This window comes from Capra hircus, chromosome 19 (assembly GCF_001704415.2).
Source record: "Capra hircus breed San Clemente chromosome 19, ASM170441v1, whole genome shotgun sequence".
NCBI lineage: Eukaryota > Metazoa > Chordata > Mammalia > Artiodactyla > Bovidae > Capra > Capra hircus.
This window is the reverse complement of record NC_030826.1, coordinates 58,998,039-59,023,541: the sequence shown is the minus strand read 5'-3', so window position 1 is coordinate 59,023,541 and position 25,503 is coordinate 58,998,039.

Below are 25,503 nucleotides of genomic sequence, written 5' to 3'. Positions count from 1 at the left end.
GTGGTATCACTTTACAGCTGCAAGACCTGCATCAGAGGCGACAATCTTTCTGAGACATAGGACCTTCATCTGAAGATGAGGATGATGATACTAATCTAATGACTTTTAAAAGCACAGTAGATGCTACAGAAAATGTTCCATTTAAAACACATCTGATGGGTGTCGTCTACACAGGGTCACCGACGGGGAAGCGATAAAAGGAAAAGTTTCTGCTCAAGACCCTCCAGAGCCAACGTAAAACTACAGGTGTTTCTGAACTTAGGAGAGACGAGTCAGGTACAAGGAAACAGAATGGAAGAAAAGTGAGTTTCCCAGGTGCCATGTGGGAAGAGTGCAAATAAAAATACACAAAATAGTACCAAGGAAAAGCTGCTTTGCCTTTTGATTCAGCATTTCTCTTAGGGTAGGAATTTCCCCCAACTGATGGTACAAGAGATTTGACTAACACCCACTTTCAAACATAACCAGGTTATGCTGGTACATTCACATACATTATAAAAATCTAGTTGCTTAATATGTTGTGATGGGCTCATTGCGTTTCTAAAGCCAGGGATTAAACCAGTTTACATCAGCATTTGCTATGTCGCTTGGCTAAGCAGTATCTACAGTATTATATATGGACTGAAAGTCAATTACAGTATCATAGAGTCTCAGTGTTGGAAAAGTCTGCATATTTATCTCGTCTTAAGGCAATGGCAGCCCACTCCAGTAGTTTGGCCTGGGAAAATTCCACGGATGGAGGAGCCTGGTGGGCTGCAGTCCACGGGGTCGCAAAGAGTCGGACACGACTGAGCGACTTCCCTTTCACTTTTCACTTTCATGCATTGGAGAGGGAAATGGCAACCCACTCCAGTGTTCTTGCCTGGAGAATCCCAGGAACAGTGGAGCCTGGTGGGCTGCTGTCTATGGGGTCGCACAGAGTCGGACACGACTGAAGCAGTTTAGCAGCAGCAGCAGCAGCACTCTCTATTTTGTCAAGAGAGAAATTGTAACCATGTAACATGGCTATGAAGAGTTGCGGGCAAAGTAACAAACTCGAGTAACAAGGAAAAATCCTGTTCTCAGACTTCTGTCTAACTGCTTGGTTAGCTCGTGCCTTAATTCCAAATTCCTTCAGATTTCTACTTATATCATCAAATGCTTCAGTAGGATACTTACTCTATAGAAATTCAGCAATATTTTCGATCTCTCTTCAAGTTTTGTTTCGCATTTTTAAGTTTAGTTTGCATAATAACCTCTCAAATCCTCCTTTTATTTGGTTACTTTAGATTTTCTGGGTTAAACAAGTCATTTTTAAAAAAATCAAAAAGTGACTCTAAATCTCCAGTTCCTAAGGAAATATGTGTAAACAAAGTCATGGGAGCAATTGGCTCCTGGAAGAGACGGCCTGAGCAAAGAGGGCGGCAAGAGGAAAGTGCCGTTAGCCTTTTCTTTACGCGTCTTAGCAGCTACCCTCGGTGACATGCATCGTGTTTGCCTGCCTCGATGAAAATAAAGGCAAATAACAGTTTCAAAGACACACATTTGAATGGTAAAGAAGCTGGGCAGACTTAGAACTGGAGAATAATGGCAACTATTTTTCAGAATGAAGGTCTCCTGTTTGGCGAAATGAGAATGCCAGCAAAATCGCATGAAATCTTGAACACCCACATACGCAGGATTCTCCCATGATCGGGGTGTGTGTGCGTGAATCATGAGTGAGCTGGAAAGAGGGCTGGGAAAGAGAATACAGGAAGTCTCAGGTAGAGTAGTGTCTGTGTGTGTGTGTGTGTGTGTGTGTGTGTGTGTAAATCATGAATAAACTGGAGACAGGGCTAGGAAATAGAATACAGAAAGTCCCAGGTGGAGCACTGTGTGTGTGTGTGTGTGTGTGTGTGTGTGTGTGTGAATCATGAGTGAGCTGGAGAGAGGGCTGGGAAAGTGAATATAGAGTCTCAGGTGAATACCAAATGCCTTCCTGGATAAAGAATGTGAGCTGCTGGAGCATCTCAGAGAGGTAGAGTAGTGCGTGTGTGTGTGTGTGTGTGTGTGTGTGTGTGTGTGTGTGTTAAAGGATGCTCCTATACATAACCCTGGATGGGAAGTCTTTCAAATAAATTAGAAATTTAAGAAAAAAAAACTGGCTTAACCTCCACCAAATATGTCAATGGATATTTCAGTAGACTTGAAATTTAAAGCTTTACTATAATGGAAGTTTAGCCAAGGGATTCTTTCCCTTATATAACCACTTAGAAGGAACCAGGGGCTTGTCTTTCACAAAGTGAGTGTTTAGCTCTAACTAGTATTTGATGAACAAAAATAGAACATTAGGGACTTCCCTGGAGGTGCAGTGGTAAAGAATCTGCCTGCTAAGGACGTGGGTTCAATCCCGGATCTGGGAAGATCCCACATGCCTGGACAACTAAGCCCCTGCACCAGGGCTCCTAACCTCTGTATTCCAGAGCCCGCGTTCCTCAGCGAGAGAAGCTACGGCACCGAGAAGCCCGCGCATCACCCCTGGAGAGCAGCCCTCGCGTGCACAGCTAAGAAAAGCCCGCACAGCCACGAAGAACGAACGCAGCCAAGCCAATAAACAGACAGGGAAGGGGAGAAGAGGGCATTTCACACACAGCGCAACCTGCTAAATACAGCATCCAGTTTACCGTCTTAGGGAGACCACTTTTCTTCTCATCCTTCCCATTTTAACAGAAGACTTACAGGAACATTTTTTTCCCCTACGCCAAAGAGACATGTGGATATCGATTATGCTAACTCTTTAAACAAGTGACCTACATCTTATTTCCTCCCTAAGATAGAAGCATATGGACCTTACTCAAACTGTCAGTGTGCTGTGGCTGGGGGAAATACCAGCTGTCTTCATTAGAATGCACGTTTCTTGTTCCTAAACACTCTGTAAGGACCCGGCAGGGAGAGAACTGGGAGGGAGGGATTTACTCACTTCCTGTGACTCAGTTAATAACCGGACCTGACTCCTATCTAAGATGCTGCCTCTTGTTCGTGACTTTGCTGAGGTTTCAGGTATGTTTCACTTTATTTTGCAAGATGAACATGTCGATAAGGCAAAGTCATTTGTGCTACCAACCTGACCCATGTGTGCAATTCAGCATGTTCTGTAGCATAAAGGGGTGTTTTTGCAAAAGATGCAGAGGTGGGTATTTCACGCATACATGTTTTTAAACACCGCAAGTCTATAGACCACATGCGTACAGACAGAAAAACAAAGTGAAACCTCTAGAGGTATATTTTGATTACAGACGCCAGTTACTTGTGGTTGGATTTTGCTCTGATTCCGTTCAGGTATGTGATCTAGGAAGTAATAAAAGGTAGATGTTTAAAAAGTAAAACACAATAAAGACGAAAACGTGGAGGAACAGCCGATCACCCGCATATTTTCGGTGCATTAGTGGTGACATGTTGTGATGAAAAGGGTCGAAGGATTTAGGTTATTTCATTAGCAGAGAAAATACACACGTCCTTTTATTTGCTTTTACTTGTGACACCACTGAGATTTCAGCCCAAATATCATAGCCACGTAATGGCCCCAGGACGTTGTCAGCAGGGCAATAGCTAGGAAGGGGATGTTACAATGGCATTTGGATGGTCTCATTTCCTACAAGGAGCAGGCATTGCTTTCACAGGAATAAATGCAAAGTGAAAAGAAAGTCAACCCAGAAATGAAAGATGTATATGGCTATGTCTTCCTCTAACCCCTTAAGTCCCCACGTTCCTATAACAGATCGACAAAGCCCAGGTGAAAAATGAAAGTATTCATTGCCTCCTCTTATTGGTTAATCTGAGTTCAGAACTGGATATGAACTCGTTTGCTGGAACAAGCTGTATGCTGTGTTTAACAAGAATGCTACGTAATGCTGACACAGATTAACGTGTGGATCCAGATTCGATAGGATACACTTTGTTAAGGAGTGAGGGTTGGTACGTGTGCATATGTGCATATTCATACACACTCATACAAATACAAATGTATTCATATAGACATTTTTGTTTCCTATAACTTGGAAGAAGGAATTACATAATTGTTCATTCTGTGCTTTGCTATGGCCATTTTGCTCATAGTAAATGTGGGCCCAAATTCTCCCAAGAAAAGTCTAATCAAAACAGAACAAAACAACGTGAATCTAAAGTCACTAATCTGATATAATTTTAATTGATAAATAATACAATGCAATTAAGATGAAGCAGTTATTTAAAAGGAAATTATAAGCATAATACATTTTATGATGTCCATGAATATACTTACAAGATGATAAAAGGTCTCATTGGATGAATTTTATATTGTTATTTTTAAAAATGCAGAATGAGAAATATATATTTCTTTACTATGATAAAGAGCATCTTTCTCAAAACTAAGAAATCAAAGTCACTAGAGGCACTTGCCCTAGAATCAGTGGAGTAAATTTGGAGAAAAGTATAACCGTTATTATTAAAGCTACAGTGTATACACATAAAGATTCAAAAATGGCCTATAACATGCAAAATAGGTTCAATCTCTTTCATGATTTATGCAATACATATAAAAATCACTAAGATATAATTTTTCTCTTAGATTTGTGAAAAGTAAAAAATTCTGCTTAGTGAGGATGAGGGAAAATAGACTCTCTCATACTTTGCACATACATAATCTCTCACACATTTTCCAGAGGGAAACTCAGCAATACCTGTCAAAACTATCCATATACTTCCTTTGTTGACCCAGCAAACCCACTTGTAGAAATCTGTACAAAAATATATGAGCATAAAATTATTCTTGCATCATTATTCATAACCGCAAAGCACTGAAAACAAGGAAATGACTCTAAGCAAGCAACTACATCAAGGATGGCACATTCGCACGGCGGAATATTATGCAACTGTAAAACGTGATAAGGAAGAGCCCTACTACGAACTGTGATGGAGTGCTTTCTGGGATTTACTATTACTTGAAAATATGAATAAATTTTTCTATAGTATCCTTCATAAAAGAAAGATGGGACACAAGAAAATACATATGCATTTTCTCATTTAACAAGATGAAATCCAGAACAAATAAGCCAGAAACTAACAGTAGTGATTATTTTAAAAAAGATGATTCCAAACAGGGTAGGGATCCTGAGGACTGAGAAGACAGCTTTCATGAGATATAATGAAAACAACGATATTTTTGAATTTGCTTTTTTTTTGTGTATAATAGACAACAAATCAACAAAATCAACCAGCTTTTTAAGAAAAAACCCCAAATAGAGTACAAACACTAATAATACCCAACCATATTACTAATGAACAACATAATCAAATTGAGTGGGTTGGGAAAGATAAATATTAAGCAAAAAGGTAACAAGTATTTGACTATCCTAGGAGGTAAAATACTTATACTATATGGCTATAGCCTAAAGAAGTCTACACAAATATGGCACTTTAGTTAGGAAACAGGTTAGAACACTAAAGCCATCCTGTGTGTATCCTGGGATGGAGCAAATAAGTAAAAATATACTGTGTGAAATGAGAGCCAGGTTTCACATTGCTGGAGATAGAGGTTACAAGTAAGAAAAGTGGGAAGGCTAGAGTGAGTCCTGTGGGTGAGACTGAAATCAGAGGTGGATGACCTCCTAGTTTAATGAGCACAGATGGCCGATTATGCATCACATACAAATATTTCTTAGCTCCATCCTTGAGAGGGTCTTGAAACAAGCTTCCCTCATAGCTCAGTCGGTAAAGAATCTGCCTGCAGTGCAGGAGACCTGGGTTTGATTCCTGGGTCAGGAAGATCCCCTGGAGAAGGAAAAGGCAACCCACTCCAGTATTCTTGCCTGGAGAACTCCATGGAAATAGGAGCCTGGTAGGCTACAGTCCATGGGGTCGCAAGAGTCGGACACAACTTAGTGACTTAACTACTAGCAACGATCACACCAAGGTCACAGATCTTGGTTTTTTAAATATCATTTTCAAATAAGATGAACCAAGATTCCTCGGGCAAGGAGTGGGGGCAAGGAAAATATGAGTCTGAGAAAATAAGATTGTTTTGCCCATTAAAAAAAAAGAAAAGAAATGTTAAAAAATTGTTGGGAGTATGTCAAAGGAAGAAGCTCCCAATGATCACATGTGGAACAATTGGAACAGTAAAATGAAGAGTAATAATGATGGGCTCGTGAAATCAGCGTTGATAAATCCCAGTTAATGTAAATGATTAAAAGCATAAACAAATGAAGGAAAAGAAAAAGCTCTTGAATCACACAGAATTTCAGTTAATAAGCACAGAAGGAGTGGCAGACATATAAAACCAGCCAGAACTGCTCCTGCCAACATGGACGAACAATTGTCACAAGCAAAGGTCACCAATGGATGCTAAAATCAGCAGGCAAAAAGCATCATGAAACATAGGCTATCTGGACAGTCTCAAATTATCTGTCCACAGTAGACTTATTCGTTTTAAAAGGGAATGTAGTAATGACAGCAGAGAAGCCTGACACGATCAAAGTGAGCTTCCCTGTAATAACAAGTGTAGACACCGTGTACGTCCTCACATGCTACAGCAAGAAGGATACGCCACTGAGATACTCTGGCCAAAAAAACTGCTGCTGCTGCTAAGTCGCTTCAGTCGTGTCTGACTCTGTGCGACCCCATAGATGGCAGCCCACCAGGCTCCGCCATCGCTGGGATTCTCCAGGCAAGAACACTGGAGTGGGTGGCCATTTCCTTCTCCAATGCATGAAAGTGAAAAGTGAAAGTGAAGTCGCTTAGTCGCGTCCGACTCTGTGTGACCCCATGGACTGCAGCCCACCAGGGTCCTCCGTCCATGGAATTTTCCAGCCAGAGTACTGGAGTGGGTTGCCTTCTCCAATAATTTCATTCTAATTATTATCACATGGACCTAAAGAAAAACATTCTACCTCAGATCAAGCCACTGTGCTTCGAAAGCATCAAGGTTATGAAAAGCAAAGAAAGACTGAGAAACTTTCCCCAATGAAAGGACTAAGGAAATGAAACAGTTAAATGCAACATATGACCTTAAATTTCACCTTGGCCCTAAAAGGGGACAATGGAGGGAAGGCATTTGAAGAAAGCTGGTAGATGACTTGGTAGAAGTGTACTTCTTTTCCTGGTTTTCATCATATTGTGGGTATGTAAAATAACAGCTGGGGAAGCTAAGTGAAGGGCATATGGGACGTTGGGGAGAAATTATTTTTACATTTTTTTTCTAAATTATTTCAAACTTTTTCAAAGTTAAAACAGAAAAACCAAACACAAATCAGGACAATTGACCTTTTTAAAATGTGGAAATTTTAATCAATACAATAACCCCTAAAACACAAATGTGCGGATATTTACAATTATCTGATGTTTTTGTGACTATCTTCTGGAGGGAAAAAAGAACTGATCTAGTAATGGAGCTCAAAATAAACAGGGTGTAATTTAATAATCAAAACTCAGTAGGTTCCTAATATATCTGCAAAAATCAGAAAATATAAAAACATATGTTTCCATGAGAAAAGCTCATACTCTCCTAAGAGTGACCTTAACAAACTTATTAAAACTACACTAAAAATTCAATAAAGCACAATGAAAGACCAGAAAAAGATACTGAATTACAAGATAGTACTATTCTCCTCAATGGAAAAACTCAGTATACAAAAGATGAAATCTTTACAAGTTATTTTGTAAATTAAGTAAAGTTTCTATTCAGTGATAATGATAGGTTGCCAAAGTTAATATAAAAATATATAAACATTTAGACCATTTGGAACAAGAAGCATAATTATGAGGAAATTGTCCAAAAATTATTATAATATTTTAAAAAATATAACTTCTCTAACGATTCATATTCATCAGAACTTCACACTTACTCAGTAAACAGTACTCGGTCAGTTGGTAATAAACCCTTTGACAACAAAATAAAACACGCTGTCAGATTATACCACAGAACATATATAATTACAATAGAGAATTTACTTAAATCATAAAAGGAGATAAAAGTATTCAACTACTTTTATTTTTATGATTTATATAAATTTACATATTAAATCTGTTTATGTTTTATGTGGTTGACATTAATTTGTCTGCATTCCTTTCTTCATATATATATTATACTTCAATCATTTTCTAATGTCTATATAATTTCATAATATATCACTTTAAGATTTCACCATAGAAATGGCTCACCAAATCATATTGATTTAATAAAATTCAGTCAGCCTTTCCTTTAAGGTTAAATACCGGCTTGCTCCCCATCTTTGCTTTTAGAATGAGCTTTGGTAGGGACATCTTAATGTGGCGTTTTATTACTTCTGTTAAATACCTTTTTGAGAATCAGTTTAAAGTAGCAGAATTATTGAGTGTGAATATATTTATAAGTTTTTGCTATTTCCTGTGATAATGGATAATGCCTTCCAAATTGTGTACATATGCACAGACATAGATATATAAAATAATATTTTCATATAACATAACTAGTGTAATATATATGTGCATATATGCATATGTATATATACAAAGTTTTATAAATATAAAACAAATTATAAATATTATTGTCAATATATCAGTATATATTATGTATGTGTATTTGGATTTTGGTTCTCATCTTAATAAATGTGACCTAACAGTCTCAGGCAATGGCACCCCACTCCAGTACTCTTGCCTGGAAAATCCCATCGATGGAAGAGCCTGGTAGGCTGCAGTCCATGGGGTCTCGAAGAGTTGGACACGACTGAGCAACTTCCCTTTCACTTTTCACTTTTATGTATTGGAGAGGGAAATGGCAACCCACTCCAGTGTTCTTGCCTGGAGAATCCCAGGGACGGGGGAGCCTGGTGGGCTGCCGTCTATGAGGTCGCACGGAGTCAGACACGACTGAAGCGACTTAGCAGCAACAGTCTTATGAAGGTTAATTTCATTTGCATTTTTATATTTTACCTTTGGACATTTATTGGTTGCAAAGAAGAAAATTAGAGAATTTCTGCTTTTAAACAAGTGGAAAGAGGGGTATTTGTAGATCTCCAGTTCTTACTGAAGCCCAGAGTAGAATATTTGTTAGAAAATCAGTCTCTCAGATTATAGCTCTTTGATCCCCTACTTTTTACTCTGGGTCAAATTGGTTCATTTAAAAAAAAAATGAAATAATCTCCTTCTGTTTTGTCCTAAAAACAAATAACAGGAATAAAAACAAATACCGTCGACTCTGGCTTCCATCTGTTATGAAGTGAGGAGCATACGCTATCCTGCAATCAAACGCAATTCAGCGGTTGGAAACATTTTTCCTGCATGCTTCTGAAGTCCACAGCAGCATGATTTGATCCAGAAATTATCTCACTGACTTGGAGGCCAGTGGCTTTCACACTGGGTGAGACTTCAGCACAGAGAATCCACACGCTGTTTTTGATATTCATTAATCATCTGGCTAATTTGTTTTAACATAGGAGCGCTGACAGCAAACGCATGTTATTATAGCAACGGTGACTGCATAATCCAGACTCTTCTGGCATTAACATTTGCGAAGCTGGCAGGCCCCTGCCCAGATACGGTCAGTGCTGTCTTTTAGTCTAATTGCAAATATACCTACATTTAATTCACATCTGCTATAATCATTGGCTGGACTAGATGGGGCCAGTGGGATAAATGGATTACAACTCTGTTTCTTTTTCTTATGTTGGAGCATTATACCAATAAATACATTGCAGTCTTTGGTAATATGTTTCAATAAATGTATGGATTTTATTTTAATGTTCTGCATTAAAAATTTATTGTACAATATGCTAAGTATTGAGAGTATGAATTTAGGCACCTTGCAGCTAGTGGTAGCACAATCAACCCACTTTGGAAAAAGCTTTGTCTCAACTTTAGAAGAAAATGAGAGAAGCAAAAAATTGTATGGATTTTTTCCCCAATTATGCAAACATTTTTTATTTGAAAACTATATACTCATGTAACGAAAGGGTTACTAACTGGAGAGTTCTGTTAAAGTTTTAATTTTTCAAAAGATATTTCTATTTGCTGTTTATTTTGCTATGCTGTTTTCCCTCCATCTCTGAAAGAGGTCACTTTTATTCTGTTGTTAGTAATGATGCTTAAATAGATTAAACAACTCATTAAAAATGTTTAGCTTGTTAGTGCTTGACCTGGACTCTAATAAATGTCTGCTAATTCCCTGATTTAGGGACCACCCATTAACCAAGACAACATCGCTGCTTTAAGGTTTCCATGGCTTCTTGGTTTTAATAAAATTATAAGCTGAATCTGGTATCCCGAACTCAAAGATCAAAGACCTCTTCCTTCTTCTTTCAAACATGTCATGTGGACATCCCCTTCTTCCTCTTGTCAGTGACATTTCAAAAATTTACTCCCAACAAAGAAGATATTCCCCTTTCTGAGTCGGAATTTTCTAAGGATCATTATCAGAAAGTATTTGACGATGCGTTTCTCCCTTCACTTTATTCTCTGAAAAAAAAAAATAATACAGCAAATGCCTCGAATAGGTTGAGAGAATTGAAATATAAGGAAAAATCGCACTGTGTGAAAGGACTCTTGTTCACGGCACCAAACGATTAATACAACTTTCACCTGCTAGGATAACAGAGGAAGTAAATGGTTCTTTCCCTGAGATGTTTACACTGTTATCTGGGGTCTTTTAAACAGTAGCAGAGCCGTGGTCCTCTTGATTTGCTCACTCATTCTGTTATTAGAGAAATTCTTAACTTCTTCCACGGGGAGCTATTTTTCTGTCTTCACTCTTTTCCTAGGGCCCATTCCCAGGTCACCAGGACATTGTCAGAACGTGGACAGTGTGTCGAGGCTTCTTCCTTCCCATGTGGGGCAGAGTCGCTCAGTTATCTCTCACACCAAATAAGCCCCAAGGCTTCACGCAAGACAAAAAGGCACATTGGTATTTAGTCACCTTGTTCGTGGAGTGCTGCCATTCAAATCCTGGACACGTGGGGAAAAAAAAACCACAAGAAACGAATGCTGGACACGTGTGTCCATAAAGCTGAAAAAATATGTAGCGAGGACATGGAGATTATTTTCATAGTCAACAAAACGTATCTTTTATTTACCACTCAGAATGAAATATGTTGATAAAGCTATAAATTAGAATGGTAATTGTTCTCTTCTATTTGAGTTGTAACTAAAAATGATTATAAGCAAATAACACATAGGCAGATGCATCCTATGAATTTATTTCTAAAGAAAGCTTTCATTCAGTGAAGCCACACTGGGACTCTGAGCGGTGTCTTTTAGGGCAAGAAGAAGGAATCCCACAGGACCACAGTATTCAAAGGAACAGGGGTGGCCTTAACAGATAGACTGTTTAAGATACAATGTTATTTCGGACCCTAAATACAAACATTAGGTCCCTGTATCTAGCTTTTATGCAAATATTTTCTTACTTCAATTCAGTGTTTGTGGTTTACTTATTAGTCCTATCGCTGTTCAGTTGCTCAGTCGTGTCCGACTCTTTGTGACCCCCACGGACTGCAGCACGCCAGGCCGCCCTGTCCATCACCGACTCCCAGAGCTTGCTCAAATGTATGCCCATCAAGTCAGTGATGCCATCCAACCATCTCATCCTCTGTATCCCCTTCTCCTCCTGCCCCCAATCTTTCCCAGCATCAGGGGCTTTTCTAATGAGGCGGCTCTGCATCAGGTGGCCAAAGTATTGCAACTTCAGTTTCAGTAGCAGGCCTTCTAATGAATATTCAGGATTGACTTCCTTTAGGATGGACTGGTTGGATCTCCTTGCAGTCCAAGGGACTCTCAAGAGTCTTCTCCAACATCACAGTTAGTGTTTACCAAATTGCAATGACTATAAATGCAAACTATTACATTAAGGACTTTAAAGAGAGTTAATAATTTTCTTGGAGATGATTCGAAAGTAAACCTGGAGCTCATAAAAACAACATTTGAATTTGCATCAGTTTAAGGGACAACTATCAGAATGAAAATGCTTTTGTGTTAGAAACTTGAAGGGCTGTTTGGATCTGAGCTTTTTTTTTTTTTGCTTTGCTTAATCATCTCTAAGTTTTACTTTTCCTGTTATATGAGGTAGAGTATGCACCAGGTAATTTGATAATAATTATTAGACAGAGAAAATAATTATTTTAAAGTATATTTTGAAAGCTTCAATTAGCATCTTAACTTGGAATTTGAGTATTATTATTATTATTTAATTTACTATGTAAACATGTAATTTGGTACATTTATATAATTTGTTTAAGCAAATTGCTCTTAAGAAAATAAATAGAATATGTGCTTTTTGTCTGGAACCAGACAAGGACATCCTCAGGGTGGCTGCCTGGTGGATCTGCTTCCTTTCTTTCATCCCAGGACCGACAGGGAGGCAATCCCAAGACCTGCTCACTCATCCTTCAAGACTCGACACCAGTCACGGGCAGAGGGGCAGGTCCTTGTTTTAACATGTGAAGACGAGTTGATCTGAAAACCATTCTGCTGGGGTGATATCTGATGTGAGTAACTGAAGTCAAGACAAGAAGGGGCTTTTTAATGTAAGACTTCACTTGTTTGTTTCTTTGTTTATTCATTTAGGGAAATTGAATTGTTTCTATATATTGAAAGGGTGTTTTTCTGATGGATTTTTTTTCATCTCCTACCACCTCATGCGAAGAGTTGACTCATTGGAAAAGACTTTGATGCTGGGAGGGATTGGGGGCAGGAGAAGGGGATGACCCAGGATGAGATGGCTGGATGGCATCACTGACTCGATGGACGTGAGTCTGAGTGAACTCCGGGAGTTGGTGATGGACAGGGAGGCCTGGCGTGCTGCGATTCATGGGGTCGCAAAGAGTGGGACACGACTGAGCGACTGAACTGAACTGAACTGAGATCTATTTTAACTATAATCAGAATATCAGAACTGACATTGTAGCACTATTTTTAATCAAAATATATATATTAGAGATTGCCTTTGGAAGCTGTATCGGCATTTAATGTCTAACATGACAATGCTCAAGCTTCACTTCTGCGGAGGCATGGTGCATTTCTGCTCGCTCCTGTAGCTTGATTCTCCTCTAGGGAGAAGGATCACTCCCCAGTTTAATACTCTAAGGGTGGAGAGTTTTTCTGAAAAACCGTCAGCCAGATTCTTGTTATCAGTTAAAAGATAAGAAAGCAAAAGCGAAAAATAAGTCAAATGACCCATCTCAGTTCTAAATAATAGCTGGCTTGGATTCTCAGGGGAAATGAGTCCTGATGCTTATAGACCAATGTGTCAGTCATCAAAGCACCTGCAGTAATTTTGGTCTGACTTCTTGGGATGGGGGCTGGAGTAGAGTGTACATTCAATCAAGGTCTTGAAAACTTGGTGCAATCACGACTGGGCCTTCTGAGTGCATTTCATAAGCTTATTGGTTATTTAGGAATAAGGGTCTTTGTCGATAACCTAAATTTATGCATTTATATCTCAAGAAAAGGTAAAGCCCAATACTTTCCTATCACATTTTAACTAACTTTAATTTCATTTATATCAATATAATTTCATACTGTATATATTTCTTAATAATTTCCCAAACATTATGTCATTTTAGTACTATAGTAAATAATAAAGAAGTGATATTTCTACATATTCTAGATTTAAGTAAAATTAAATCAGTAAAGCAGTATGATAAAATATTTTGATTTCAAATCTACCTTATTGGTCATACTTTAGAATATAAGCATATCTGTTTAAAAATGATTTACTTTAATCTTTATTGATAATATCAGCTCTTCATCAAAAATGAAAGTTGCTCAGTTGCGTACGACTCTCTGTGACCTCATGGATCATACAGTCTATGGAATTCTCCAGGCCAGAATACTGAGGTGGGTAGCCTTTCCCTTCTCTAGGGGATCTTCCCAACCCAGGAATCAGACCCAGGTCTCCTGCATTGCAGGCAGATTCTTCACCAGCTGAGCCGCAAGGGAAGCCCTTAAGGTAGCGTAAAAGGCATACTGAATATATTTATCATGCTGTATATGCAAATTTGTATACATATAAATAACATATTTCTTAAAACTACAATAATAAATGGAAGGCCCAAAGGAGACATACATTTTGCTAAAGAAATGTTGCGGATTATTGGGATTGGGGCAGAACCACCTTAGTACAAAACCCAAAGAAACATGCCAGTCAGCGCAATTCAAGCATTGGGGAAGCTTAAGGACGTGATTTACTTTGGAAATACGATAATGTGTCTTTCCTGTAAATGTAAACGTGGGCTGGTTGTCTTGAGTTTATGATAAATGGAAGTCAGAGTCCGTGCATGCTCAGTTCAGAGACGATTTGCCTGTTTCCATCAATTATCTCTTTTCCTGTGACTTACGCGATATACACATGACCAAAAAAAAAAAAAAAAAGTCAGATCTGAAATGATTCTCAAGGTCGGTATCTGACAGCGTTTAGAGACCTCTAACAGCAGCAGCAACACATTTATAATCAAGTTAAAATTTTAAACAATAGTCACTATAGAATGATAGCTCCAATAAAACAAAGAAAAGAGAAATAAGAGAGCATTTTTTTGTAGTTTGTTTCCAGCTGGTCTGAAAAGAGAGAGAGAGAAAGATTGATTCAGAGAAATCTCCCATGAGGACATGGTCTCATGGCTTCTCTAACCTGATTTCCAGGCCAGAGAAACTCTGATGGATATTCAAACTTTGAATGGCTATGCAAATCAAACTTATGAACCTTCGGAGAGCCATCCTTCATTAGGCTTGACTTCAGTGAGGAGTAAGCAGCAAGAACAGATGGGCTGCTCGGGCCCGCGGTCTCCATGCTAATCATGGCAAGAAACAAGAAAATCGAGGCAGAGGCATCCCGGTAGATTCACGACCACCTCAGCCTCCACAGCAGAAGGCTTCCTGGTCATTCATGGAAGATGCCGGCTGCATTCCAAAGACGCACTCAGAATCGCCCCATACTTCTGCACATGAAAGGACGCAGTCCCCAGGGAAAGAGCGAGGTATGCCCTTCAGTGATACAAGCCAAGGGTCAGTTTGGAGAATCCTTATGGCAAATGCAATTTTCATACCATGGGGCCAGAAGTCCAGGAAATGAAAGTTGAAAGTCAACTTCAGAGAAGAACCAGAAATGAGAGTCAGAGAAAAGGTACCCCCAACACGCACGTGTAAGACTGCGAGTGAGGAAACGTTAAAGCTCGTGTGCACGCACAGGCTCCCCGTTCTGTTGCCAAGTTTCTGAGTTGTGAAGCAAGTGCGGAAGAAGCCTCCTTCCATGAGTAGTTTATGGGAGGCCTGAGGGCAAACAGACTTTATTGCCACCGAGCATTTTCCGTAGCAAGCATTGTAAGACACGCTGATCCATCAGCAGAAAGTTCGACCCAAAAGTCCAGATAAAAATGGAAGAAAAAGAATCAGGAAAGAGCAATTCCCCTGGTAGAATAAGCAGGTTAAAACCTCGTCTTTCGTCTCCCAAACTTTATTGGCTGGACCCCAAAGGACCCCAAATACTTACTGACTGCACAGCCAGCTCAGTCAGTGCTCAATTGAGTGTATTCTTTTCTTCCGTATTTTACTAACTAGTCATTTGACAGAGATGGCTTGTTCTCTATTCTACGTGAAGGAAAGAAGAATGCTTTTTCAGACTTGGCCTTGTAACTCACAGAGCATCAGAGTGAAAGAGGAAAAACAACAACAATCACACAAAAGAAAAAATGGTGAATTTAGAAGCAGTATCGCTGCTGTTTCATTTTCCACATTTGCTTCACTGGGCTCTTTTCGGGCTTTCTTCCTCCCTCTCTTCTATTTCTTTCTTCTCCCTCTCTCTTTCCCTCTTTCTTTCTTCCTTCCTTCCTTTTCCTCCTCCTTCCCCAACCCTGTCTTTGTTTCAATTTCTTTCTTTTGAAAGAAAAGTTATTTTTAAAAAAATCACCACTAAAATAAAATCGCTGACCTGAACACTGGAGTTCTGTCTCCCTCCTTAGGCTCCCTGCCATGGAGAAAACGATTTATTTATTTACTAGGACAGAAAAAAAGAAATGGGAAGTGCCTTTTTCTTTCAAACATTGTCAATGTGAAGACTTGACCTTTGAGACAGGCTAAGGAAAGAAAGCAAGAATTCTTTCTAAAGCTTTACTTCTTGGTGCCTGACCGAGTGTGGCTAATTGTCAGCAGTATTATGAAATTCTAAACTCATTCCATGAGCCTTTACTTAGAAGTGACTTTGGCTGAAAACAACTCAGGCAGACTTCCCTGCTGCCCTCCTCCCCTTCCCTTCCCCTGGTTCAGCTTGTTTTCCCTCCATCCATTGTACCACGTCCAAAACTGCACATGGAAACAGCCCATGGCTTGTTTTTCATTGCAGGTTAAGATCAACTTTAATTTTGTTATTTTTTTCCCCCTAAGATGTCGCCCATCTCATTAAAATGATTAGGCTTTTTCTTTTGAAGAGTTACCGGAGGTGAAGTCTAATTGGTACACTGGCCCCCAAAAAGTGATGTCACGGGCAAGAGTGGAAGCAGACAAGCTGACCCACAGCAAGCGGTGGCTTGATTTCACGCTGAGATTTAAGGTACCACGGTCTCGGCTCTGATGATAAAGTGTCTGTGGTGGTTAAGCATTTGAAAATAGAACGGTGTTTCCTCCACAGAGAGGAACTAAGCAACATTAAATGTCACGTTTTTGGGTGAAACAGCCTTAGATCCAATGACAGAAAGGAACAACGGATCCTGCTGGAGAGACGGTTATTGCCTGGCTTAGCTGAGCTCGAAGTTCTGTGCTGACTTTTGTTGGTTAGCAGAGGCTCCAGCGTTGCCAGCGTGAGTTACGAAATCGTCCATTTAATGGTTTCAATGAAATTGTGTTGCACAGACCGGGTTCTCTACGTGGTAATGTGATGCTTCCAGCAGTGCTTAAGCAGAGGACATCGGAAAGGATTTACAGAGCAGCCTCACAGGTTTCCTTAGCAAAACAGAGCGACACTTTACACTCAAGTGATACAGTGTGAATCTGATCTGTGATTAACAAATGATTTTTAACCAGATTGGAGTAAATTTCTGTACTGTAAAAAAAAAAAAAAAACTTTCTTAATAAAACACTGTATTCAACCCTGGTGAGGATGCATGGAGCTTATAAAGATCAAATTAGATATACTTCCTTTTACTTTTTCACCCTTTACAAAACTCCACATCAGATGACAACAGAGGTAATTCTGGAAAAATCTCCCTTTGCGGTGGCAACTCCTAGGTATCAAGGCCCATGATCTCAGTATTTCTCGAGGTGGGAATTCACAAAGGTGTTAGCGAGAACATGGGGCATCTGAAGCAAGCCCGATTCTAAGGGCCGTGACCTCAGGGGGATTTACACTTCCGTCTTTGCAGCGTATAGTCCATCTGCGCCTGATTCTTTTCCCTTGGACTCCCACCGCTGCCTGTCACTTTGACATTCAAAGACTTGCCATCGAGTAAGACTGGAAAAGGATGTGATTGCTGGCCCATTGGTTCTGTAAGTTTAAGAAGTGAAACACACAAGCAACTTCCGGTAGATACAGACTTATCGTCGTCCCAATAAAAAGGTATTCGTGCGCCAATGCAGCGCATAACGCTGACTATTCTGCTTGCAAAGTTTGGAAGCAGCAGCGTCTGTCAGTGGTGCGTGTTTTGTAACGTTAGACGTGTCTTCCTTCAGCCTTTTCATCTTTCTGGGGCAGAAGGAAAGCAACACATCTTTGGAGCAACCCATACACATTTGAACTTCAGTTCCTCCCCTTACTCATCATGTCAGGCAGGGAACTGACACCGCATCTCCTGTCTGAGCCGTGTTTAGTTTTCTCATCCATAAATCAAGGTAATTTGATGAGAAGCATGAAAATGGACGTAAATCGCCCAGCAGAGTCCTTGGCACATTAACAGAAGCAACGTTCACAATAAAAGTGTCAGTATCTACAATGACCACTTTTAGCCTACTGGAGGTTCTGTCTTGAGGATCTCGGCAAATTGCTTTTATCACTGTAACATTAGCTGTCAGAATAAACCTACAAACTTGCCGTCTGGTTTTATCACTCACATACTGAACTAACTTGGTAAGTTTGCTAAAAATTATGTCTTAAGTGCAGCCCTTGTGCTGAGCTTAGTTGCTGTCATGTCTGACTCTTTGTGACCCCATGGACTGTAGTTCAGCAGGCTCCTCTGTCCATGGGGACTCTCCAGGCAAGAATCCTGGAGTGGGTTGCCATGCTCTCCTCCAGGGGATCTTCCCAACTTGGGGATCGAACCAAGGTCTCCCACACTGCAGGTGGATTCTTTACCGTCTGAGCCACCAGGGAAGGGCAAGTAAAGCATTTACCACTAAATTCTATAAGGTTGGCTTCAAACTGGATTCAGAGTCTCAAACCCAGTTCTTCTATTTGCTCAGTGCCCCTAGAACTCTCAGAAGAGTCTTGAATAGGCTGTACGAGAAAATGAGTCACGAGAAATTTCCAGACATTGGCAGTACCCATGATACTTTGCCATGAGCTAAGACTGGCAACTTCTTTAGCTTTCGCTACACGCTGGACTATAATAAGCATTTTCGGTTTCTTGGAAATGTATATTCTGAGAAGCCTCCACCCATAGACAAAATCTGGGGTAAGGTTTGCTGGCCACTGCGGTGAACAATTTTTGCTTCAGCAGCTTAACATGCTCTTCTTTAAACAAGCTCTTTAATTTAATATCATGTTGACCGGCTGCCATTGCTGGTTTTCCAAAACAATTCTATCCCAAATGCCCATCCACTGATGAACAGATAAGCCAAATGCGGTATTACAACACAGTGCTCTCTATTAATAAAAATAGAATGGGGTTCTGGTCCCCACTGCAGAGGCTGACCCCCAAATTGTTAGGCTGAGTCCGAGGAGTCAGTACAAAAGACCGTAGAGGGTATGACTCCTTTTCTATGAAATATCCAGAAACACAACTCTACAGAAAGAAAATAGATGAGTAGTTGTTGGCGACTGGCCTTGGGGAGGGGGCATGATGTCAGACAGGCACCAGGGATTGTAAGCAAATGAGAGAAGTTCTCAAATCGGATGGTAGTGATGCTTCCACCCCTTGGTAAATGTACTAAAAGCATTGAATTGTACCCTTACAACGAGTGAATTTCACGGCAGGTAATTATGCCTTACTAAAGCTATTTTTGTTTAGTTGCTCAGTGTCTGACTCTCTGGGATCCTCCTGGACTGGAGCCCGCCAGATCCCACTGTCCATAGGACTTTCCAGGCAAGAATACTGAATGGGTTGCCATTTCCTTCTCCAGGGGCTCTTCCCAAACCAGGAATCGAGCTGGCATCTCCAGTCTTGGTAGGAGGATTCTTTACCGCTGAGTCACCAGGGAAGCTGGTGGCTTCCCCACTAAAGCTCTTTCAACAACACAAATTGGGCATCTGCACCTCTCAGAACCGTGTTTCCTGCTCTTGTCATGAACACCTTCGCTGTAGCAAACCCAGGGCAGTTCGAAAAGCACCAGTGGCTAGAGCCTTGTCCGAGACGTGAGACCGGTGGACGGCGGCTGGTGAAGGCTGCACGCATGACCTCATAGCTCTCAGCTTGCTGCCATGGAACCAGTGATGGCAATGTGGAGAAGACGGGTTCGCAAAGCTTCAGGCCTCAACCCTGGGACTTGTGTGTAAATTACCATTACTTCTTAGCCTTAACTGTCTGTCTAAAATGTTGACCCAACAAGAAAACCTTAAGGGCAGAGTCGTGGAGAAGTATTTATTTATTTGTGTTTGCAGGGCCCTCTCTGTCAGATGTTTTACAGATTAAGGAGAAAGTGGAGGAAAGTTTTGCACGAGGGAAAACAAACCCAAGGCCAAGTTTTCTTTCTGTCATTACTCCCCCGCCCCCTCCCTCTTCTTCTTTTTTTTTTTCCCCAAGTCCCATATTGCGACTTTGACAAATGACAATGCAAGAAGAGAATTTATGTCGGGTCCCGGAGATTAGCACATTATCACAAGCAAAACAGAGCCCTCGGCCTCCGCCACCGGGGAGCAATTGAAAAAGTCTTTGGATGTGATGCATGGGTCAAGACCCATTTCTGAAGAAGTGGGAATGCTGTTGTGCTGGGACAAGCCTGCAGAGCTGACCTTGGAGAGCCAGGTGAAGACACTGTGGGCTGGATGAGGAGCGTTTAGCCAGAAGGCTCATTCTGGAAAGGAAAGAGGAACTGGGTGGCTCCCTGAAGACCTCCGTGCTGAATGATTTAAGGCTACCTGTAGGAAATGCCTTTGGCTTTATTGCTTTAGTCTCCCTTCATTTCAGGGAAACAACGAGAAGGGAAAGAAAAAAAAAGAAGAAGAAGCGCAGCACAAACCTTCCCTTTCTTCGGCTCCTCGGAAAGTTTTAGAAGGAACTCTGTCCCATCTTCTGTATAAGCCTCTCACATAAAAACAAGACGGTTTGCAGGTGGGATCCCAGACTAAGCCTCAATGGGCAATCAAGGGCTTCAGTTTTGAAAACTGTTCACTTATACGCACACTTCATTTTAAAGGTCTGTGGGCTCAGCTTACAACACTGGCCTCAAACATCTGAGAACATTGGTCACAAAACCATTTCAGGAAAAATAACAAACATGAGTTGCTGGCCTGATACACACTCTGGGAATACACAGTGTTAATCCATTCCTTAAATTCTCAATCGACTGGACAAAATAACTCTAAGAAAGGATTCAAAAGAAAAGCTGTTTCTGAAGGTCATAGGTAGTCAAGCATGATTGAGCGTCTAGCTGGCAACTTGCTGCTCACAGCTCACTGTGAATGGAAGTAAATGAGGGTGACGAGGGCTTCCCTGGTGGCTCAGTGGGAAAGAATCCGCCTGCAGTGCAGGAGAGGCAAGAGACCCAGGTTGGATCCCTGAATCGGGAAGGTCCCCTGGAGGAGGGAATGGCAAGCCACTCCAGTATTCTTTCCTGGAGAACCCCATGGACAGAGGAGCCTGGCGGAATGTAGTCCGGGGGTCACAAACACTTGCACACGACTGAAGTGACTGGGCATACACATACAAGAATGGCAAACATCCAAAGACACGTGGTGAGGCTGTATTCATCATACGCCTTCCTGAAGACCATTTATTAGTGCTGGGGAATTTACATTCACAGGCCAAGCTTCTCAGGTCAGAACTGCTCACATTTGGGGTCTGATCATTCCTTGCTGAGGAGATGTCGTGTACACTTAAAAATGTTTAGGGGAGGGCTTCCCCGATGACTCCGTGGTAAAGAATCGGCCTGCCGATGCAGGAGACAGGGTTCGATCCCTGGTCTGGGACTATCCCACGTGCCACAGAGCGGCTAAGCCTGTGTGCCCCAACTACTGATCCTGTGCTCTTGAGTCTGGGGGTGGCAACTACTGAAGCCTGAGCACCCTGGAGCCAGTGCCTGGCAACAAGAGAAGGCTCTGTGATGAGAAGCCCGCGAACCACAGCTAGAGAGTAGGCCCTGCTCGCTGCAGCTAGAGAAAGCCCACATGCGGCAACAAAGACCCCGCACAGCAACAAAGACCCCGCACAGCCAAAAGTAAATACATGAATAATGCTTAGTGGAGTCTGTGGCTTCTACCCACAGATACTAGTAGCATCTCTGCCCTATGCCCAACAGTTGCATCAACCTTGAAACGTCCTCAGACAATGCCACATACCCTGGAAGGCGCTCAGTGTGTGCGTGTGGCGGGGGGGGGGGGGGCAGGAGCAAGAGCGAACTTGACTGAGAACCTCTGACTTAGAATGGGTATACATGCTGAGGTTGACATCACTTTTGCATGGGTCAACCTTCCTGGTAAAAGCAGGACACGGCAGCATAGGTGACGTCTTTCTGGGGAAGTCCTCGGCTTAGAAGTAAAACCTAAATGTGTCTCTTTGCCAAAACTCATGCGGCTACTGCATGTTGGTTGCTGCAGTTATTCTTGAAGGGCTTGACGTCCAGTCACCACAGTGAGGTCCTTTGGACGCACGTGTGTGGGTGGTTATCTATACACTGGAAGGAACATTCACTCGTGACTAATAACAATAACACTGTGATGTGTTTTACACTAAAGGTCTTAACCTTTATCTACCCAGTAGACTGGGCAGGTGAACAAAGTATGTAAATGCATTTTTAAATTTTCTAGTTCCCTTTCGGGGTCCTTGGAAAGAAACTGCCAAAACTGTCAGTCTCCGCCGTTTCCCCATCGCCGCCCAGTACTCACCTGCCTCCGCCCCTTCTTCCCCGCGCTCCATCGCTATAGCTGTATCTACGTCTGTATGCGCAGTCATCGCTCGGGATCTGCAGGGCAGTGGTCCAGCATTGCCTGAGGACTCCCAACCTGGGGATGTGGCAAGTCCCTTAAACAAAGTGGTGGAGTAAGAGTCAGCCTCCGCATCCCTGGAGTATGCGCCACATGTATGGATTTGGAGGACTGTCTCTGTCCATGTCTGTATCCTGGCCCCGTTAGCTACTGGACTTGGAGGCTTCATCCAACTGCGCAATCAGCAGTTCCCAAATCAGAGTTTCTTTTCCCAGGGCTAAGTTTTTATATTACGGCAGTGTTCTTTTTTCCTTCAATTTAATCAGAGTAAGCAATCCAACCAGGGATTTTATCAACTATTCCTCCTCAGCTTTGTGTGACAAAGCCTTACCTCAAAAGGACAGGGCAAAAGAAACAGAAATTTGGGGAACTTTTGCAGGATGAGAGGAGGAAGATATATTTTGGGTAGGACGTACCTTGAAGTCTATATTTTGCTCCAAAGGGGGAACACTTTTTTTTTTTTTTTTACTTTTTTAAACTGTTGATTGAGTTCTTTTTATTTTACATACTTTTTCTTTTTCTTTTTTTTTTTTTTAACTTTTAGACTGTGCCCCACAGCATGTAGGATCCTAGTTCCCCAACCAGGGGTCAAATCCAAGTCCCCTGTAGTGGAAGCACAGGGTCTAAACCACCTAAGCACCAGGGAAGGTCCCCAAAGGTGACTCTTCACAGAGATATAGCATCAGAACCCTGGTTCCCTAACTTTCCAAGACCAACAATTTAACTTCAGAAACACGCAAAATAAAAGGCAAAGGGACCCTGGACAGCAGTTTTAAAACTGTGCTTTGTTCATAGTTTGCCAACCAGTGAAAGTATTGGTTGAGTCTGTGAATATGCAGGCTGGGTAAAGGTTTAATGATCTGATAAAAATGCATGTCATTTTCATAAACACAGGAGTGGCTGTCAAGGCCGAGTATGTTATCCATAGATGTTTACGTCTCACAACACAAATTCAAATTCCTTGTTAAAGGAGAGGAGACATAGGTCCCTTTCAAACTTGATATTCTAAACTTTATGATTGTGTCTTCTTTTGAATGTAACTGTCTACATATTTGCCCTTATCTCTTAAACTCTCTGTCCTTGCTTTTGTTTTTCTCTGTGTGTGATTTTGAAGAGGTACAAAGGTTTATGGGTAGAATGGTATATATTCAGGTAGATATCAGTAGGTGACCATCTATGCTATCTTTGCTTTTACTGAAACAAAACAGTATCATATTGAATTTTTATTTTGAAAACATTCTCCCCACTGTAAGATTTCAAAAATAGCAATATTTCACAGTGAGCTTTCCTGGGTGCAAGTTTCAGTCTTTAAAGAGATCACTGACTCATCTAAAGTGTCATAAGCTTTGCAGAAGTAAATCAATGTTTTGAGAAAGCACATGTGTGATTGTGAACTGTTACATTAAGGGGAAAAATAACGTGGTTTGTCATCAATCTCTCCGTGTGGCAAACAAGGGCTGACTTGTTGAAATTTTGTAGGCTTTTATTTACAGAGAAAACACAGACCCCGTGCTGCTCAGAGTCCTATCGGCCCACACATTCAAAGGGATCACATTTGAGAAAGAGACTGCTTAAATCATAACCTTTACGGATAATCTAATCCATAAGGAGACCAAAATGACTCTGCTCCCGTGAATAAGAACAAAACCTGAAGGATTTAATTACTTGCAAATTATTCATGAATATTTCAATCCTGGCTCAAGGTTGGAGTTAAAAAGGAGAGACAGTTACTGGCTCTTGCCAATCAGAGTTTCATGGAAGAAAATAACGAATATTTCAGCCTCAGGATAACACCCCGTATTTCCAGGTTTCATTAAAAAAAAAAAAAAAAGAGGTGTTGCCAGAGACAAGTGATCCTTGGGTGGAAACAGGAATAAAAGCAGACCCTCTGAGAAAGAAACGGGATATGAACTGTTGCTGGGAAGAAGTTATTGCAATGGTGTGTTGTTTAGTTATGATGCTCAGATTATGTTGCATTTGGTGAGAAACATATGGCCACGTGCTAAACATCCACACGCCATAGTTAATAAACGCAAGTTTACTCAGTGGTTGGAAAGTTCATAAATGCACATGCACACACACACACACAGATGCGCTGATAAATCTGGTGTGTGTGCGTGCTAAGTCACTGCAGTTGTGTCTGGCTCTTTGTGATCCTATGGACGGCTATGGACTGTAGCCTGTCAGGCTTCTCTGTCCGTTGGATTCTCCAGGTGGGAGTACTGGGCTGGGCTGCCACACCCTTCTCCAGGGGAATCTTCCCGACCCAGGGATCAAACCTGTCTCTCTTTCTTCTCCTGAATCGGCAGGCAGATTTATTTCACCACTGCATTACCTGGAAAACCCAAGTGGAGAGCATCTTGCATCTTTCCCAGAAATTATCTACCGGGGCTTCCTGTTTAGTGCCATCAGATCAGTTCAGTGGCTCAGTCGTGTCCGAATCTTTGCAACCCCATGGACTGCAGCATGCTAGGTCTCCCTGTCCATCACCAAATCACGGAGTTTAACCAAACTCATGTCCATTGAGTCGGTGATGCCATCCAACCATCTCATCCTCTGTCATCCCTTTCTCCTTCCACATTCAATCTTTCCCAGCATCAGGGTCTTTTCAAATGAGTCAGTTCTTCTCATCAAGTGGCCAGAGTATTGGAGTTTCAGCTTCAGAATCAGTGCTTCCAATGGATATTCAGTATTGATCTCCTTTAGGATGGCCTGGTTGGATCTCCTTGCAGTCCAAAGGACTCTCAAGAGTCTTCTCCAACACCAAAGTTCAAAAGCATCAATTCTTCAGTGCTCAGCTTTCTTTATAGCCAACTCACATCCATACATGATTACTGGAAAAACCATAGCCTTGACTAGATGGACCTTTGTTGGCAAAGTAGTGTCTCTGCTTTTTAATATGCTGTCTTGGTTGGTCATAGCTTTTCTTCCAAGGAGCAAGCATCTTTTAATTCCATATGCAGTGATTTTGAAGCCCCTCCAAAATAAATTCTCTCACTGTTTCCATTGTTTCCCCATCTATTTGCCATGAAGTGATGGAACTAGGTGCCATGATCTTAGTTTTCTGAATGTTGACTTTTAAGCCAGCTTTTTCACTCTCCTCTTTCACTTTTATCAAGAGATTCTTTAGTTTTTCTTTGCTTTCTGCCATAAAAGTGGTATCATCTGCATATCTGAGGTTATTAATATAATTTTTAGCATTACTTTGCTAATGTGTGCGATGAGTGTAATTATGTGGTAGTTTGAGCATTGTTTGGCAT